Source organism: Emys orbicularis, chromosome 24, assembly GCF_028017835.1.
Source record: "Emys orbicularis isolate rEmyOrb1 chromosome 24, rEmyOrb1.hap1, whole genome shotgun sequence".
Taxonomy (NCBI): domain Eukaryota; kingdom Metazoa; phylum Chordata; order Testudines; family Emydidae; genus Emys; species Emys orbicularis.
In genome coordinates, this window is record NC_088706.1 from 13,297,730 (window position 1) to 13,315,792 (window position 18,063).

An 18,063-nucleotide genomic window follows, 5' to 3' on the forward strand; every position below is an offset into this window, starting at 1 on the left:
CCCCCTGAACATTTCATTTGGGTTTGGTTGAGGGGGTGTTTCTATTTGCATCCACAATGGTTTCTATGGGAGAGAGAATATAATCGGCTGGAGTCACGTGAACAGGAAGCTGGGAGTCAAGACTCCTGTGATCTAGCGCTAGCTCTGGCAGGGAGTAGGGTCTAGTGATTGGAACGGGGCTGGGAGCCAGGACTCCTGGGTTCTAGCCCCAGCGCTGGCAGGGGAGTGGGCTCTGCCCCAAAGAGCTCCCAGTCTAAGGATCTTTCTCTCCCATCCTACAGCTGGAGAAGTGAGGCCCAGAGAGACATGACCAAGGTCACGTGAGTCAGTGGCAGAGCCAGGATCTGCGCCAAGGTCCCCTGTGTCCCAGCTTAGGGCCCTTAGCCCCACGGTCTCCCTTCCAGCCAAGTCATTGCCTCGGGGCTGTTAACACTTTGCATCCTGTCTGGAATTTGACAGCGCAGGAGGAGCTGGGGGTTCAAGATTTCACTGGCACCCTCAGGGCAGCCTCATCATCCCTGCAGCTTAGGTCTGGTTTGTTGCGATCGTCGGCTGTTGTTTCTACTGCAGTTTGGCCACCCCCAAGTGCCCTGGAACGACCCCAGCAGGCCTTCCCCTCCAGCAAAACCCCGAGCGTGACTTAGATATCCCGAGAACAGGACTGTCGCGTTCTCCTCGGAGCCGCTCGAGCTCGTGTTCCTGGTTTTGTTGTTGTCAGTTTTTAAACGCAAGCTGAGAGTCTCATGTATTCACCTGACTCCAGGAGCTGGATCTTAGAGGCGGGAAAAAACCCAAAAGCCTGAGAGTTGGCTACTGCCCTGGGTGTGTGGTCCCTTTAAGGGGAGCTGGGGCCCCAGTCCACCTGTGAGGGGCTGTGTTAAGGACAAGGAGCCCATCTCTGCCCACCTGTAAGCAATTAACTGCCTAGGTGGCTGCTTGGCAGCTAATTGACTGAGAGCCCCTGGGCCAGGGTGGCACTGGAGGAGGTGCCTGCAGGGGGGGGCAGAGGTTGTTTTGGCTCAGCTCAGCTCAGCTCAGCTGTTGGGAGAAAGCAGCAAGTGGGAAGGGGCCGGCTGGAGAGAAGCTAGCCGAGGGCTATGGCTGGCCCAGCCCCCGGGGGACAGCTGGGGGCTCCTGCTCTGAGGTATGTGAGTTTATTTTGCCTGAGAATCTGGGGTGGGGGGGCCCTGCATGTGGGAGAGGATGGGTGGCTGGAGGGGCTGACCAGGGGGTGGGGGGTTGTACCCTGTGTAATGAGAAGTGCCCCCTCCCCAAAGGGGGCAGTGGGAAGGTCTCTTGTTCTTGTGCCCAAGGCAAGCCCAGGGAGGGAGCTGACGGCTCTTTGCAGGGCCCCAAGGGGGCCTGCCTGGGGGTGAGGCCCCCTCCCAGTGCCCAGCTCTTGGCTTTGCTGTTCCTGCCCCGGTCCCAGCCCCCAGCCAGCCCCAGTGGGCCATGGGGGTGGCCGCACCAGCCTGGGCGGAGCAGTGGTGACATGGGAGTGGGCCCAGCCAGCCACCCCCTGCCCCAGGGGGGTTTCATGGGATCAGGGCTCAGCTCCTCCCTGAGCCCCAGGGTGGGTGGGGGCAGCTGGGCCCTGGGTGGTGAAATAAGGTCCCTGCGCTGGGCCGTTGTCCTGCATGGGCCCCTCCAGCTGCCTGGTGCCAGCCCCTGTACTAAAGAGGGGGTGCCAAGGAGCCCAGCTGGGGGAAATGGGGGGACAGGTGGGGGGAGACACAGGCTGCTCTTTCTGTCAAACACCCCATAGAAGTAGCCCCAGCAATGGAGGAGGCTGGAAGCTCATCCTGCACTCCCAGGCAGAAATGGGTCCAGCCCCCTGGCTCCCCGCCTCTCTCACCCCACAGCCCCTCCAGCAGCGGCCGCTCTGACCCCAGCGGGACTGGGATTTGCTGATTGGGTTTGGGGCGGGGGGGGAATGCAGGTCCCGCCCAGCGCTGTTCAAAGCTGGCACGTGCTCTTGCCTCACCCAGGCCGAGGGGTCGGATGTTTTCAGTGGAAACTCCCTCCCCAAACACATGTGCCCCTGGGCGACCCGGGACGGACAGGATGGGGAAGGCAGGAGGGGCCCTGCGCTCTGGTAGGTGGGTCAGCCCCTGTGGGGTGTGCCGGGACAGTCGGAGCTGAAAACAGGCAGTTAGATCATAGCCTGTCTCTGGGCAGGGCACCCGCAGGGGCCCCCCCCCCCCCGAAACTACACCCCTTCTCTCTGAACCTGAGCGGGCTGGAGCGGCTGGAAAAGTCCTGGCCCCAGCCCCGTGGGCTGTGTGCGCTGAGGGGCTGACGGCCCTGGCGGCCCCACTGCGGCTCGGAGGGGTTGTCAGAGCTGCTTGCACGGTTCCCCTCCCCTTCTCCCTGCTGGCACCGGCGTGGGTCCAGAGACCCCAGCCCCGGACGGGGGCAGTGGGCAGGCTGCAGTGGCATGGTGCCAGGGTGACTGGGCTGGGCATCCCTCTGAGGTCCTCTGTCAGATTTGGATTCAGTTTCCCCCTGAGAGTCCAGGCTGATGAGTGGCTACCCCGTGGCACCGCCAGCCTGCCCAGGGTCACCCTACGCCTCTCCCCGGGGTTTGGCACAGCAGGGATCTCCCCAGGCCCTGCTCGGGTGCAGCCGTCAGGTCTAGCCGTGGCTCAGGGCAAGGGATTGGCAGCACCCCAGGGAGGGGCAATTGGGTCAGGAAGCTTTCTAAAGGTGCAAAGGCTGCTTGGAGCACAAGCACTGAATGATACACACACCCCCTGTCCCTGCAGCCGTGGCCCATTCTCCAGTCCCGCCCCCAGAGGCCCTGGAGCTGTTGCCCAGACGTACTGTGCAGCCAGGTTGTCTGTCACCCCATATCCCTGGGATGCCCAGATTCAGTGCTGCACGCCCTAGTGCCCCTGGGGAAACTTCCCAAAGACACAGCTTCTGTCAGCCCGCTGCTGCGTGATCTCGCCTGCGGTGCCCCCACCCCCCGCTTGCCCATAGCTGGAGCAGCCTCTGGTTGTCAGATCCAGTTAGATGCTGCAAAGAAGGCTGGTGCAGTGGTTCTTGCCAGGCAATGCCCTGTGCCATTTTTACCAGCTCTGCCCCAGGGTCCATGGGGAACAGTGTGTGAATTAGAACAGCGTTGGGGCAGCTCTAACTTACACCAGTGATAAAGCAGGTCCTTGCATAAAGGGGGCTTAAAGCCACCTTAGCCCACTGCTATCTCTGCCCCCTAGCCAGGAATGGGGTCACTGAGGCTTAGGCCCCGGCACTCTTTGGGGCTGCCAAGCCGGTGCCTCCCCCCCTTTGAAAACCAGAGAGAAAACAGCCAAAAACCACCAGTGTCTTTGTTCGTCATTCTTTGGCACCAGCCCGTCGCAGACAGAACGATGCTAACCCAAGGCATGGGCAGCTGACGCATGCAGCTCCCCCAGCCCCGGGAATAGCCCCGCGATGTGCCAGCACGCACGGGGGAGGAGATCGTGGGGCGGGGGAGGCATCTCTGCAGAGGGACGCGGACCCTGGAGTCCTGCCTGCCTTGTGCCCCTTCTTCAAAGGTCTCTTGCCCCGGTCTGAGCTGCCACTGCAAATCCTGCTCTTCGGGGGTGCTACTTTGGGGATTTGTTCAGGCTTGGGAGAGATTAAACCCTCCAGGGCCTTAAACTTTCCCTTCCCCTGTGGCCAGGATCTATCTTTCTTCACTGTTGTTGTGCGTTGTTAAGCAGCTCCACCCCAGAAGCGGCTGCATTGCAGCGGCTGGGAGGAAGTGGTTTTCCTGTACCTGGCCCGAGAGAGGCCTTGGGTTGAAAGATGCCATGGGCAGCTCAGCAGATGCTGCTATTTGATATTATCTTGACTAATAACCATGCAAATAAGTCACTTCCCCCTGGGTGAAAGGGGTTTGAATGGGGCGGGGGAGAGCTGGGATGAATTCATGTCCCTACAGCGCTAGGAGATCTGCAAATGGGGGAAGAGAGTTAGCCTGCCCCGTCTCATCAGTCCCTTTTCCAGAGGGGCGGCCAGGCCAGACCGGGCGGATGTGGGGGGCGACCCCCAATGAAGCAGGTTGGTGTGGGGGGCGACTCCCAATGAAGCAGGTTGCCTCGAGCAGCCCCAGTTGCTGGGCTCAGGTGTCATGGCCCTGCTTTCCGTCCCATCCTCGCTCGCTATGAGCCGAGGCCTCTGCGCTGGGCGCGGTCCGAGGTGGGGCCTGTCTTTTCAGTCTGTCTGTACTGCAGCCGGCACTGGCCTGGGGGCAAGAGCGAGGGCGCTATTAATTCCCACTGTGCCCGTGCCGGAAGCACATGTTCTAACCATTCGGCTAAACCGCCGGTGGTGGTTCATGGTTTCCTGTTCACCAGCTGCTGTGTTACAAGCCAGAGGTGGCTGCACTTCAGTGGCAGGTAGAAGCCCTCCCTGTGGATATTGGGTATTGCAGAAGCTACCCAAGGAAGCTGGGGGAAGAGGGGACGTTAGAGCAGGTGAATGCAGGGGCCTGGCACTCCAGGAGCCGACCCTTTCCGCCCGCCCCCTGGTTTGAGTCGGCCTGCGCCCGCATGCAACATACCCACTCATGAGTAACCTGACTTCTCTGCGGCTCCCCACTGCTGGGGAAGTGGCCCGCCTAGGAAGGCTTTTACAAGCGCTCTGCTGTGGAGGAAATATGGGTGGGGGCAGGCCTGGCCCCGGGCTCCCAGCCCAGGCGGTGCCTGGCTGGCAGCTGGTTTGCTTTGCTCCTGCTCTGAGCACCGGCCAGACTCGGTGCTGAGTGGCCGAGTCACTCCGGAAGCCGGCTTTTGCTGTGTGCTGTTGTTGATGTGAGCACAACCCCCGCCCGCTCCTTCCGCCACAGCCCGGGTGCGATGCCAGGCATGGCTGGGCTGGGGAAAGGGCTTGTTTTCCAAGCGCGGCGTTCTGGGAAGCACGGCGCTTTCATCCCAGCCCCGCTCCGCTCCAGTTGCAGCTGCAAAAGCAAAAGGACAAATAAACAAGCAGCTGGGCTGGGCCAGCCAGGGCTGGGGAGTAGCCGCCTGCACTGCTCCTGCAGGGGGAAGCCAGCCTGGGCTGCCGGGAAGGGCTCAGCGTGCCCCCCGGTGCCGGCTGACTGACCCGCTTCCTCCACTAGGAGCCACCTGCAGGGGCAGGCGGGACGGTCCAGAGAGATCCTGGTCCCTGTGGCATCTCTCGGGCCGGAAGCGCCAAGTCCCCAGAGCAGGGGGGGTGGGGGATTCATGCTCCTGGTTTAGCCCCATTTTAGAGACTGGATCACATCTGGACTTTCCGTGGGGGGTGGGGGGGGGTGGAGAATGAACCCAGGAGTCCTAGCTCTCCACCCCTCCACTACTGCACTACCCACGAGCCTACGCTCCCTTCCCAGAGCTGGGAGGAGAACCCAGGTATCCTGGCTCCCAATGTCCTTTTGCTCTAACCACTAGACCCTCCTCCCCTGCCAGAGCCGGACATGGAGCCCAGGGGTCCTGACTCCAAGTCCTTCCCAGAGCGCAGGGCCTCTGCTGAGGGACACTCAGAACAAGAATCACCTACTGACGTCGCGTCCACCCAGGGAGCTCCGATACCGGCCCAGCATCGAGTGGGACGGGGACTGAGCGGGGGCAGGAGAGTCGAGGAAATGCCCCTGCGGTGCCCACACGCATACGTGCCCGCTCAGGGGCACCATGCTGGGAATGACTAAACCCGCAGCAGGCCTGGCCCACCCCTCCCCACTCCTATGGCTGCTGCCCCACCCCCCTGTGACCTCGCTGGCCCACAGGGGGCGCTGCACCGGGTGTGAAGGGAGCTAGCCCCGGCAGGTTTTCAGTATAACGCCCTCCCCTGCCAAATCGGGTACCATTCCACCGCAAGCAACAGCACGGATGCTAGTGAACAGCTGGGGGCGCACGAGAGGGTGAACCAATGTGTTTCTGTGGGGCCTATGGAAAACATGGTGAACTTTTCAGATGGGTTGAGGGTGGGGTGGTGTCTAAACTTTCTGTCTATCCATCCCTAGAGCCTGTCTGTCTCCAGCCTTAGATGTCTGTCTATTGCTCCCTGTCTAACAACCCCTTGCTGCCCCCGCCCCCAAAATCCAGATCCTAGTCCCTGGCCAGCACAGCGTCCCCGTAACCTGTTTTCCATTATCTAGGCCACTCCAGCCCCTATCTCTGCTGGACCTTCTGCCCCGCAGGGGCCCCCGGGACGCCGCTGTCCTTTGTCCTGCGCTGCCCTGGGTGCACCTGATCTCCGTGACCCGCATTCCTGTTAATCTCCGGCCAGCCTGGCGCTTGCCGCAAAGCCGGCTCCATGCTCCAAGGCTGCTGTGCTGGCTCTCGGGGCAGTGGGCAGTCTAGGGCAGGGGGAGGCAACCTAGGGCACGTGTGCCGAACGTGGGACGCGAGCTGATTTTCAGTGGCACCCACGCTGCCCGGGTCCTGGCACCGGTCCGGGGGGCTCTGCCTTTTAATGTAACTTTAAATGAAGCTTCTTAAACATTTTAAAAACCTTGTTTACTTTACATACAATAGTTTAGTTCTATATCTTAGACTTCTAGAGAAAGACCTTCTAAAAACGTTAAAATGAATTACTGGCACGGGAAACCTTAAATCAGAGTGAATAAACGAAGACTCGGCACAGCACTTCGGAAAGGTTGCTGACCCCTGCTCTAGGGCAGGGGTTCTCAAACTGGGGGTCGGGACCCCTCAGGGGGTCACGAGGTTATTACATGGGGGGGGTCGTGAGCTGTCAGCCTCCACCCCAAACCCTGCTTTGCCTCCAGCATTTATAATGGTGTTAAATATAAAAAAGTGTTTTTAATTTATAAGGGGGGTCGCACTCAGAGGCTTGCTATGTGAAAGGGGGCACCAGCACAGAAGTTTGAGAACCACTCACTGCTCCAGGGTGTCTGCGTCCCCCTGCTGTCCTGTAGCAGGATCTCCCGCGGCGGGACAGGACGGGCCGCCCCTGGCCAAGGGCATGCAGAGAGCATGATGCAGCCTGATCTCTGCCCCAAGGCCTCTTTCCCGGTACCCAGGGCTGAGAGCCAGAGGCCAAGGCACCGGCTGGGTCTGGGCCGCTCGAGTCGCCTTCCCGCTTCTGGGAGGGGAGTAGGGTCTAGTAGTAAGGGCAGGGCAGGGGTTCAGGACTCCGGTTCCAGCCCCGGTTCTGGCAGGGGAGTGATGGCTAGAGCAGGGGAGGCTGGGAGTCAGGACGCCTGGCTTCTGGTCCCAGCTCGGGGCGGAAGTGGGGTCTAGTGGTTAGAGCAGGGTGGGACGCTGGGAGTCAGGCCTCTTGGCTGTATCCCCAGCTCTGTCACTGGCGGTTTGACCTTTGGGGAAGTCTTTTTCCTCTCCCTCTGCCTCAGTTTCCCTGCCTGTGGCATGGGCATAATTAGCGCTCACTTCCCCAGCTGGCAGGGGGGTGATGAGGCTCAGTTAACGAGGTGAAAGGGGCTAGAGCCACGTAAAACAGTGAGGTGGGTGCCCTATGGCTGATGGACATCCCCTAAGGGCGGGGCAGCTCCCCCCTCCCCCCCAGCTCGGGAGGAGCCAGCCACGTGGCTCGCTGGGATGCCGAGAGTGCCCCGGGCCACACGCCAGCCGGGTCACTGACTCAGCTGGTTTCAGGGAAGCGGGGTTCCCTCCCACTAGACATTCCTGCACCTGCTCGGCAGGGTGAGGCCCTCTGCCCCAGGCAGCCACCTTTCACCCAGCTAGAGAGACAAACAGCCCTGCCCCGGTCTGCGCCCCCACGCTGGGCACCGCTGCCTTCCTGCTGCCCGCCACTGGGCTAGTGTCTTCCACACGGTGCCCTGGGGCAACGGGCGGAGCTGGAGCCGCGGTGCCCAAGGGGGAGGAGCATGAGTCAGAGTCATGGGCAAGTTGCTCAAGAGCCGCCTTCCGGGGTGTGGGGCACAGACCTGGGCCAATAGCTTCTGCTCCTGGTGAAAAGTGCTCCCTGCCGCAGGCCGAGGATCTCCCGCCTGGGCCGCAAACTCTGCTGCGTGCCCCGAGGCTGCAGCTGGCGGCGCTGGGGATTCTAGGCACTGTCACCTTGGGCGAGTCGCTTCCCGGCTCTGTGCCTCAGTTTCTCTGCCTGGATGGTGGCATGCTCTTGAGGAAAGCCCCTATAGCTGCTGTGGGTCAAAGCAGGGGCCCTTCTGGTCGCTGGCCTGGTTATGGGACCGGCTGTTGACTGGGTGCCCCCAATGCAATAAGGGTTCATGTGCCCAGGAGTACCTGGAGTAGAGCAGGGTGAACTTGTGCTTGCAAAGATAGTGGGGTTAGAGTGGGGCTGGGAGCCAGGACTCCTGGGTTCTAGTCCTGCTCTGGAAGGCAGGCGTGTGCGGGGGGGTCTAGGTTAGAGCAGGGAGCCCTAGGAGTTGTGGGGGGGCCCCCGACTTCTATTCGTGAGTGTGCCCTTGATTTGCTGTGTCAAGTCCCTTCCCCAGTCTGTGCCTTCGTTTTCCCTCTCGCGGACGTGGCTGGGTACCACCGTTGGCATGGACGTTGCTGGGAGCTGCAGGAAGCGGGCACCTGCGGGCGGGGCGTGGCTCTGAATCTAAAGCCTCTGGAAAAGGGCAGAGGAGTCTTGTTAGACTTTAGAAGGCTGTGGCTGGGAGCCAGCCAGATGCCTGCCCCTGGCAAGGTCTGGCATGAGTCTGGGGATGGGACGGTGCCCGCTTTCCCCACCAGCTGCTGCCCGCTGTTCCCATTTCTCCCTGCTGTTGTTGCTACGTTTCCCATTTCCTCTGTGGTAACCAGCCGCACCCTCCTGCCCCCGGGCCGGGCCCCAGAATCAAGCTCACCCCATCCTCTAGCGCTGAGTCCTGGAAGGTAGCGGGGCCCCGCCCTGGGCTGTCACGCGAGCGGGGCCGCCTCCCCTTGTTTACTGGTGAGGATGTTCTCGCTAACACGCTCTCCTTGGGCGCGGTCCCCCAGCCTTGCCCTAGGAAGGCGGGTCCCCTGCTCCCCTTTGCCTCCCCGGCGGGCACCTGGAGCACCCACAGTGAGCTCAGGACCGGAAGCCAGGACTCCTGGGTTCCATTTCCCAGCTCTAGGGGGCTAACATGGTTTAAGGGAGACAGCTGAGGCCTGGGGGTCAGGGCCCCTGGGGCCAGCGCTCAGAGGGGCGTGTGGGCTGAGGATTGGCTGCCTGGCGGCTGGTGCCCCCTCTGTGAGCGCTGTGCAGTCAAGTGGAAAAATCCAAGGACAGGGAGGCAGGACGCCTGGGTTCTCTTCCTGCCTCTGTGGCTGACTCACTGGCTGTGACCTCAGCTGAGTCAAGCCCCTGCTCTGTGTCTTGGTTTCCCCATGTGTGAAAGGGGGGATCATGAGACTCGTGCACCTTGGCAAAGTGACTGGGGATGCGCGTGTGACTGTCACTCTGCATTAGTGACGGGCTTTGGAAAGCTCGGCCTGCAGCCGCTCTGGGGGTGGGAGGCTCAGCCTGGGGGTCGATGGAGCTGGGGCAGGGTTCCCAGCTGTCCTTTGTGGGGCACCTTGTCCTGAGCCTCTCCACTGGGGCTGCTACCTGTGAGGTACAGAACGCCGGGCCCATCACCCTGGCCAGCGGGCAGCAGGTCCTGAGCATCCGGACACATTTCCCGGGATGCTTCCCTCCAAAGAGGGACCATCCTGGGAAATCCTAGACCGGTGGCAGCCCCTCCGGCCAGCAGGCTGATCCCCGCGCAGCCCCCAGGCCTGGAGGGAGCCGCAGCAGGTCAGTGCCGTGGAGATGGAGTGTCTTGCTGGGGCCCCCCAGCTCTCAGCGTCCGCATTGGCCTGAGCAGGGTGGGGGGGACTTCTCCGTCCTGGTTGGGGGAACACCAGCCCTCCCCTCCTGCCCCAAAGCTGGGCTGGCCCAGGGGGATCCTGTGCTGGAGCAGACGCTCTTCATTCTCCCCTCCTTTCTCCCCCCCCAGTGCCGGGGGGGGGGGGGAGAGCCCCATAACATCTAGGTCCAAGCTGAGGCCCCCCTCCCCACAGGGGCACTCACCTAGCTGTGCTGGCTTCTACTGGGGCAGGGGCATGTTCAGGGGTGTCACAGCTGGGGGGGGGGCCATTCCCAGCTGAGGCCTCTCTACTCTGGACCCCTCATCTCCTCCCCTATGGCAGCAGGATCGGACGTGGGGGCCAGGGCCCCTTTAGCTAGAGCTGGAGAACCAGACTCTGCAGCTGGGACGGCAACAGACGCCCCCTCCCACCCCCCCGCCCGCCCCAGGGTCACCCAGTGAGTCGGACGATTCTGAGACTGGAACCCGGGATCCTCCCGTCTGCTGGACTTTTGCTTCCCCACTGACCGATGGAGACGGGCGGGGAGCAACAGCCAGGCCCCCCACCCCATGTGTCTTCCCCCCCCCCCCCCCCAGATAGAGTGGGAGGTCGCAGCTTTCCCGTCCCAGCCCGGAGCTGGGAGGGGATGGAGCCGGCGCTGCTCGGCCGGGGACGGGACTGCGTGTTCTGTGCCAGGGCTCAGGGCACTGCCTGCCCAGCCGGGGGCACCGTCCCCCTGGCTCATCCCAGGAGAACCCCCACCAGGGCACAGGCTCCCCAGGTGCTGAGGGAAGGAGCAGGCCGGCTCGGGGAGGAATCCTGGCTGTGGGACGCAGGCAGTGCCTGGAGGTACCTGGTGGGGGCCTTCGCAGCATGCGCGGGCGGGGGAGTTTGGGGGAGAAGCTGCCTGGCAATGGGGTGGTGATGACTGGGAGGCTCACCGGTGAGTGCGGAGATGGGTGGGCAGGGCCCTGACAGCAGAGAGAGAGGGGTGTGTGTGTTCATTGTACGTGTGAACCTACTCACAGGCATGTGTGCGCACGGGCACTGTAGGTGTGAACATGCATGGGGGTGTGTGCACAGATGTAGGTTCATATGTACTTGTGCCTGTGTACCTATGTGTGCACGTGTCACTGTGCATATCAAGCCATGTGTCAGGGGTGTGGTGTGTGTGTGTGCACTTCGCTCTGAACATGTGTGCGGTTACATGTATCTGCATTCCATGATATGATTCAGGTGCATGTGCCTATGTGCAAATGGGCATGTATGTCAGTGATGTGCCCCCCGTGCATATGTATTTGTATACCTAGCTTTAGCTGTGTAGGCCTGCATTCATGTGTGTGCATGCATCGTCACACATGAGTGCATGTGTCAGCACGGATGCCTTGGGGTCAGCAGCCATCACACATGCATGGGTTCCCAGGTCTGTGTGTGCGGACATGCCAGTGTGAGCACGTGCAATAGATGTGTCAGTGTTGGCGTGAAGTTCCCCTCCCCCACCTCTGTGAGATTAACCAGTCGGGGCCTGATTCTCAGCGGAGACGCTCCTGATTTACCCAGAATAAGGGAGGGCAGAATCTGCCCCTTGATGCCTGGGCTGCTTGGACTTTGCCCCTTCCCCTCCATTCTCCGGCCCGAGCTGGGACCACAGGAGCCGAACCCCACTCCTCTACTGGGGGTTGGGGGGTGGATCAGTGCCAGAGGCGCCCTCCAGGCCAGGAGCCGTGGCAGTACGTGCAGTGCCCAGCGCCGCGGGCCCCGATCCTGACTGACTTGGCTCCCCGGGGGCCTACCGCCGCGTAACTGTCACCGAGCGCGACCGACGCCTGGCGGCTGCTCTGCCCTGGCTCGGCTCCCGGCGTCTGAGTGGGAGGTTCAGACAGTGGGACTTTGTGAGCCGCGCTGTTTATAAAAGGTGTGTGTCTGCAGCCGGCTCCTTCCAACCGCCCCGCGTCTGGGCCAGGAAAGCCATGGAAAGATTTGAAAGGCCAGGAGAGGAGATCCCGAGGGGGCGGGCGGGGAGCCTCAGACAGGGGCTTTTCGGCAGCCTTCCTCTGCCTGTGGATGTGAGAGAGAAAGAGAGCGAGGGCGGGCTGCCAAGCGTGTCTGGAGGCTGACCCCCCCCCCTTGTGATGGCTCTGAGCAGGCAGGGGTGGGCCGGGAGGAGGATTGGGGTTTGCAGGAGGCTTGGTGGGGAGCAGAGGGAGCCGATTGAGCTCCCCCCGTCCAGGAAGATGCAATGGAGCGGGCAGTCCTGCGTGCAGCGCTGCAGTAGGAGGGTTAGGCAGAGCTTCCACTCCTTGCTGGCAGGCAGTGAAGGGGTTAACACTGGTGCTCTAGAATGTAGGGTCCCCGCTGGCACCCCTTGAAAGAAGGCCGGGGGCCGTCTCGCCGCGCTGTCCTTGCAGCTCTCGCAGCCCCAGGCAGGGCCCACCCGCTGCACTCTGCAATCCGGAGAACAAGGGTGGCTTGGGGGGGGTCTCTCTGTGCCCCCGGCTAGTGCTTTGTGCCCCCTCCCCAGCAGCAGGGCATGCCCCACCATTTGGCAAACGCTGCCATAAGCTATGTCACCCGAAGCCTTTCGACGGCTGTCCAGGCCAGAGTGCACTGGGGTCACTGTCCTGCTGCCTGGGCTGCCACCTCTCCCCATGGAGCCCCTCGCCCCTGGCACGGTGCCCCATTGCATCAGGCAGAGCTGAGATTACGGCCCGGTGTCCTCTGCTTGTGGGAACTGGAGTGGTGCCAGGAGCACTGGGCCAGGGCAACCCCCGGCGCTGCTCCCCCCTCTCCCCCCAGCCCTGTCAGCCGGCCTGGCCAGCGAGTGAAATTAAAGCATGTGCTGGTTTCCTGAGTGCCAGGAAGCTCTGACTCCGCACTGGCTGGCTGGAGGAGTCAGTGGTTGGGGGGGGGGGGGGGGGGGGGACGGACGATGTGGGGTCAGGTTAGCCGTGTGTGTCATGCATGTTCTCTTGGCCCGGGGGACGTATCGCACTCCGGCCACGGTCGGTTACAGGGCTGTGGCTGGGACAGTCACTGAGCCGTCTGTCTGGCTCTCGCTGGAGCAGCGTTGGGGGGCTGGCTGGGGCTCCCGTGGTTATAATTAGGGACGGGGCCAGCCCGTTCAGACAGAGCATCACCCAGCCCGAACCTGCTCCCTGAACCCCCCAAAGCTTTGAGATCCTCGGAGGAAAGGCATAAAGCACAGGGGTCACAACAGGCTCCGTGCATGGGCTCCCCAGCTGGGGGTCACAAGCACCCTGTCCTGCCCAGCTTGCTGAGTGGGGCAGGGGTCACAGGCAGATGCAAGGGGGGGGATCCCAGGTATGGGGGATCCCTGCATGGGAAAGGGGACAGGCTGTAAACCGACGGGTCACCCCAGGGTTGGGAGCTGGGGTTCTGGTTTCAGCACATTGTGCAATCTGATTGCAAATTTCCCCAGCTGGCCCCAGGCACGCATGCCCCTCCCCTGCCCAGCGCCTGGCAGAGGGTGCAGCAGGACTGGCAGGGGAACTGCATGTCTTGGTGTGTACATATGGCATTTGCACTGGCATCATGGCTGTGTGTGTGTGTGGCATTTGCACTGCCATGGCTGTGTGTGTGTGTACAGCACAGGGCTCTGGCATGGCTGTGTGTGGGGCACGGGAGCTGGCATTGCCACAAACCCTCTGAGCTAACCCCATCCCCTCTATTTCACTCTCCTCTCTCTTCCTCTGCCATCTGCTTTCCATCCCTCCGCTGCCAAGCCAGCAGCCCGGCTCCCTTTCTCCCCCCTGGGGTGAGCTCTGGGGGGCGCATGGAACCGGGGGGAGGGGGAATCCGTGCGGGGAAGATCTGGCGAATGTGCCCCAGACCAGAAAAGTCTCCAGACAAGCCCTGAAGCAGCATCGCTGTCTGGGCCGGCAGGCCCTGCTTGGAAAATCCAGCTCAGAGGCCGGCAGGGATACCCTCCCTGCCTCCCCGCCCCACTGCCTGGCAAGGGCCCAGCCAAAGCCGCTGAGTCAGACGCTCCCAGGCCAGATGGCAAGGGAGACAGCAGGGACCAGCCGCGTGGCGGGGGGGGGGAAGGGACATGTCTGGGGGATAGCCCGGGAGGGGGGCCCCTCCTGAGCTGTGGTGAACACCCCCAGAGCAGCTCCCCCGTGTACGGTACAGAGCTGGAGTGAGGGACTCAGGGCTGGGTGCCTGCTACTGACTCAGGGGCTGGAGCTATTTTGGGGGGCAGAGCAGGCCTCTACCACCTCACCCCGCTATTGAGTGGGGGCCTGGGAGGGGGCGTGGCTTGTCGGGCTGTCTTCCCCCCCCCCCCCCCAAGAGCCCTGTGATTCTGCAGGAGGGAACTGTCCCCCTTTAACATCCCTGTGTGTGAAGACCAGCCTGCACCGGGGTCCCAGCCCCCCTTCCTGTCCCTTTCCTGAACCCCCCCCCAGCCTGGGGGAGCATTGGTCACCCAGTGTAGGAGCTGGTGGGGGGGGCTCACATCCCAGGCCGGAGGCTAAGAGCATCAGGGAACCCCCCCGAAAGGAGGGCAACGAACCCTTCCCCCCCCCCCCGAGACTCCCATGGGCGCCAGGACAGGACTCAGCACTCCTGGATCCCATGTGCCGTTAGATCATTTCCTGCCCCTCCAACCCTTGGAGGACGAGGGCAGCTGCCGTTTCCCACGTCCCTGCCGAGCGCTCCCCGGTCCCGTGGGGCCCGCGGGGAAGACAGGGGGAGGGGGGGACGGACACCCCACCTGATGTCACTTTCTCATGTGGTTTTCCCAGCGGGGAGGAGGGCGAGGCCCAGCCGGGTGGGGAAGGGGAGCTCTGCTCCGCTGCTGCTGGCCAAGCCACAGGCAGCCTACACCCTGGGAAAACGCTGCGTTCTCACAGTGTCTGTCCGCTCGCCCGGCTGGCTCAGGGCAGGCTGCCACGGCCGTGGGATCCGCTTCCCAGGCAGGGCTGGGAATGGGCACTGGGTCAGGACCGGGGGATGCAGCCGTTACTGGCTGGCTGTTTCATCAGATCTAGAGCTACCAAGTACGGTATATGTTCTTATGTTCTTATAAATGCCGAGTATTTTATCGATCTGTTTATCCCCATACACACCTACCTCGCTCACCCCAGTAGCCGAACTCATCCGGCCCAGCAGCCCATGTTTAAAATACACTGTGAGCCACGCTAGCTAATGCCCTCGGAAACCACCTTTTGTCCTAGCCTTAATGAACCACCCCTCCTTCTCCCCCCCCCCCCCCGCCCCAAGGATGACTTAGGCTACGGGATAATTCGATCCCCGAATCGACGCTCTTACTCCACCAGCGAAGGTGGGAGTAAGCGCCGTCGACGGGAAGCCCCGGAGGTCGATTTTGCCACCGTCCTTACAGCGGGGTAAGTCGGCACCGATACGTCGAATTCAGCTATGCTATTCGCGTAGCTGAATTTGCGTATCTTAAATCGACCCCCCCCCCCCGTAGTGAAGACGTAGCCTTAGGGTCTGGATCTCCTCTTCCTCCGGGTGGAGTAACTCAGGTGCCTTCAGCTGTTGCTCCTGATTTACATCAAAGGGAGCGATTGGCGGATCAGACCCCACAGGGGCTGCTGGGACTTCCCAACTTCCCCTCGCTCCTCTACCATCCAGGGCTGGCTGGCTGCAGCCCCTGGAGTTCAAAATCCAAAGGGCGTGTATGTGTGTGTGCGCGCGTGTAGGGAAGGCTTAGGGAGAGGGTTATTTTTGGCCTGGTTCCTGGGAAGGTGGGGGGTGGGGGTGGGAAGAAGGAACAATGAACAATTAAAAAAGAACAAAGGATGGTGGTTACCAACCCTAAGAGGAGGGAGAAGCAATCACAGAGTGGCTCTGCAGACCCTGGGGGGAGAGTGAGTGTGTGTGTGTGTGTGTGTGTGTGTGTGTGTGTGTGTGTGTGTGTGTGAGAGATGAACAATGCATGGGCCTGCGGGGGGTGTAGAGGAGGTTGGAGAGCTGTGATTGATTTTGTGTGTGAGTGAAAATCATGATTGTGGCTGTATTTACATGTGTGTGTGTGTGATGATGATTGCGTATGTGCCTGTAGATACGTTAACATGGTCATGTCTATAATTAGGCTTGTGTGTCTGTGTTATAACAGTGTGGGTCTGTGAGCGGGTGACATTCTGTGCGTGGCTGTATGGATGACTGTGCAATAGGCTAAGATTTTGTGCATGTCTTGGTGGTTGCGTGCGTTGTACAGTTGCACAGGTATGTGCCAGTGTAACACCATGCATACCGTTGTGCTTGTCTGTGTTGTGAGTGTGTGTGCACAAGCCCATGTAGGTCGTTGTGCCAGGGTGTGTGTGTGTGTGTTGCAATGTCCTGTACCTAGCTGTGCTTCTATTCAGAGGCTGCCCGTGTTTCAGCGATGGTGAGAATTTCCCTGCGTGCGTTACTGGATGGGGACCATGGTAACGCCGCACGCACGGTCCGCCTGGGGGGGTGCAGCTGGCGCTGCTGCTCGGCATGTGCCCACCAGCCTGAGTGCTGCTCCCGGCGCCAGCCGAGATGCCCATATGTAGCCTCGGCGCCCTCCTGCCACTGATCACCAGGCTGCTGCAGCTGGGGCCTTGGTGCTGCTATTCAGAGGGGTTTCAGTGCTGGGTTTCAGAGGAAGGGGAGCTGGGCGGGGCCTGGCTGCTAGCAGGGGAGGGTTGCTCTGACATGGGCCCAGAGATGCAGCCGGGGGCCCCACCTGTTTAATGCCTGTGTGTGGGGAAGGTGGGTCGTTATCATCATCCCTGTTCTATAGAGGGGGGAAACTGAGGCATGTGGCAAGGCAGGATCTTACCCAGGCACATGGCAAGTCAGTGCCAGAGCCAAGTATAGACCCCAGGAGTCCAGCCCACCCCTCAAACCACTAGTCCCCACTCCCTTCCCAAAGGAGGGAATAGACAATTAGAACCCAGGAGTCCTGACTCCCTCCCCACCCCCCTTCTCTAAACTACTAGATGATACTCCCCTCCCCCACCTAGACCCAGGAACAGAACCCAGGAGTCCTGTCTCCATGCCCACCCCCCTTCTCTAAACTACTAGATGATACTCCCCTCCCCCACCTAGACCCAGGAACAGAACCCAGGAGTCCTGCCTCCATGCCCACCCCCCCTTCTCTAAACTACTAGATGCTACTTCCCTCCTCTCCCCTCCCAGGGCCAGGGGTAGAACCCAGGAATCCTGGCTCCCAGGGCCCTGCTTTCTCACAGGAGCAGCTTATCCTTTGCCCCCAGCCCCACAGGCTCCATGCTGCCCCCTTAGCTCTGAGTGCCATCAAGCCAGAGCCCGGCGGGCCAGCCCAGCTGGGGCAGGGGCTGAGAACAAACCCCGGTGCTCTTCCTGCATGGGAGGGCGGCAGGACAGGAAATCCAGAGCCCTTCCCAGCACAGCGGCTGCGGTGGGATCCTCCGTGCCCCCGGCCCCCTCGCCGCCTGCTCCTTTCCTCCTCGGCCCAGGCTTGGCCTTGGCAGGGCCGGGGCCTTCCGCATTGTGTCTGGATTTCAATGCTCAGCGGCCCCCGTTGAGCTTTCTCAGGAGCCTCGCGACTCCCTGCACAATGGGGCAGCTGATAACGCCTTTGGCAAGGGGCTGCTCTGCCAGCCGGGGGCACTGCTCCGGGAGGGGGCAGGGGAGCGAGGGGCTGCGTGGGGGAGAGGGAGGGTTTGAGGCTGCAAAGAGGGAGGGGCACTCAGAGATGCGGTGGGGGAGGGGGCACCCAGAGTTGGGGAGGGGGCACAGAGATGCAGTGGGAGAGGGGAAGGGGGCACCCAGAGATGCGGTGGGGGAGGGGGCACCCTGGGGTGGGGAAGGGGGCACCCAGAGATGTGGTGGGGGGGGAGGGGAGGGGAAGGGGGCACTCAGAGTTGAGGTGGGGAAGGGAGGGGGGTTGGGGTTGGGAGGACACTAGGGTGACCAGATAGCAAGTGTGAAAAATCTGGACAGGAGGTGGTGGTGGGTACGCGGAGTCTATATAAGTAAAAGCCCCAAATATCGGGACTGTCCCTATAAAATCGGGATAACTGGTCACCCTAGAGGACACATTGATGGGGTGGGGGAGGGAGCGGGCGCAAGGCTTGGGAGCCACGGCGGGCCCGATCCTGCGAACGCTGACTCAACCCCGTTAATGCCCTCGGGCTTCGTAGGGTGAGGCGGTGAACGGGGCTTGGCAGGATCGGGGCCTAAGCTCAGACGCCGGCCTGTGTCTGGCCCCTTCTGCAGCCCACCCGGTTCCAGGGCTTCCCAGACCCTGCTCCCTGCCAGGCCCTGGACTAGTCTGTAATAACCCTGGACTCACCAGGACTCACCAGGATCTCAA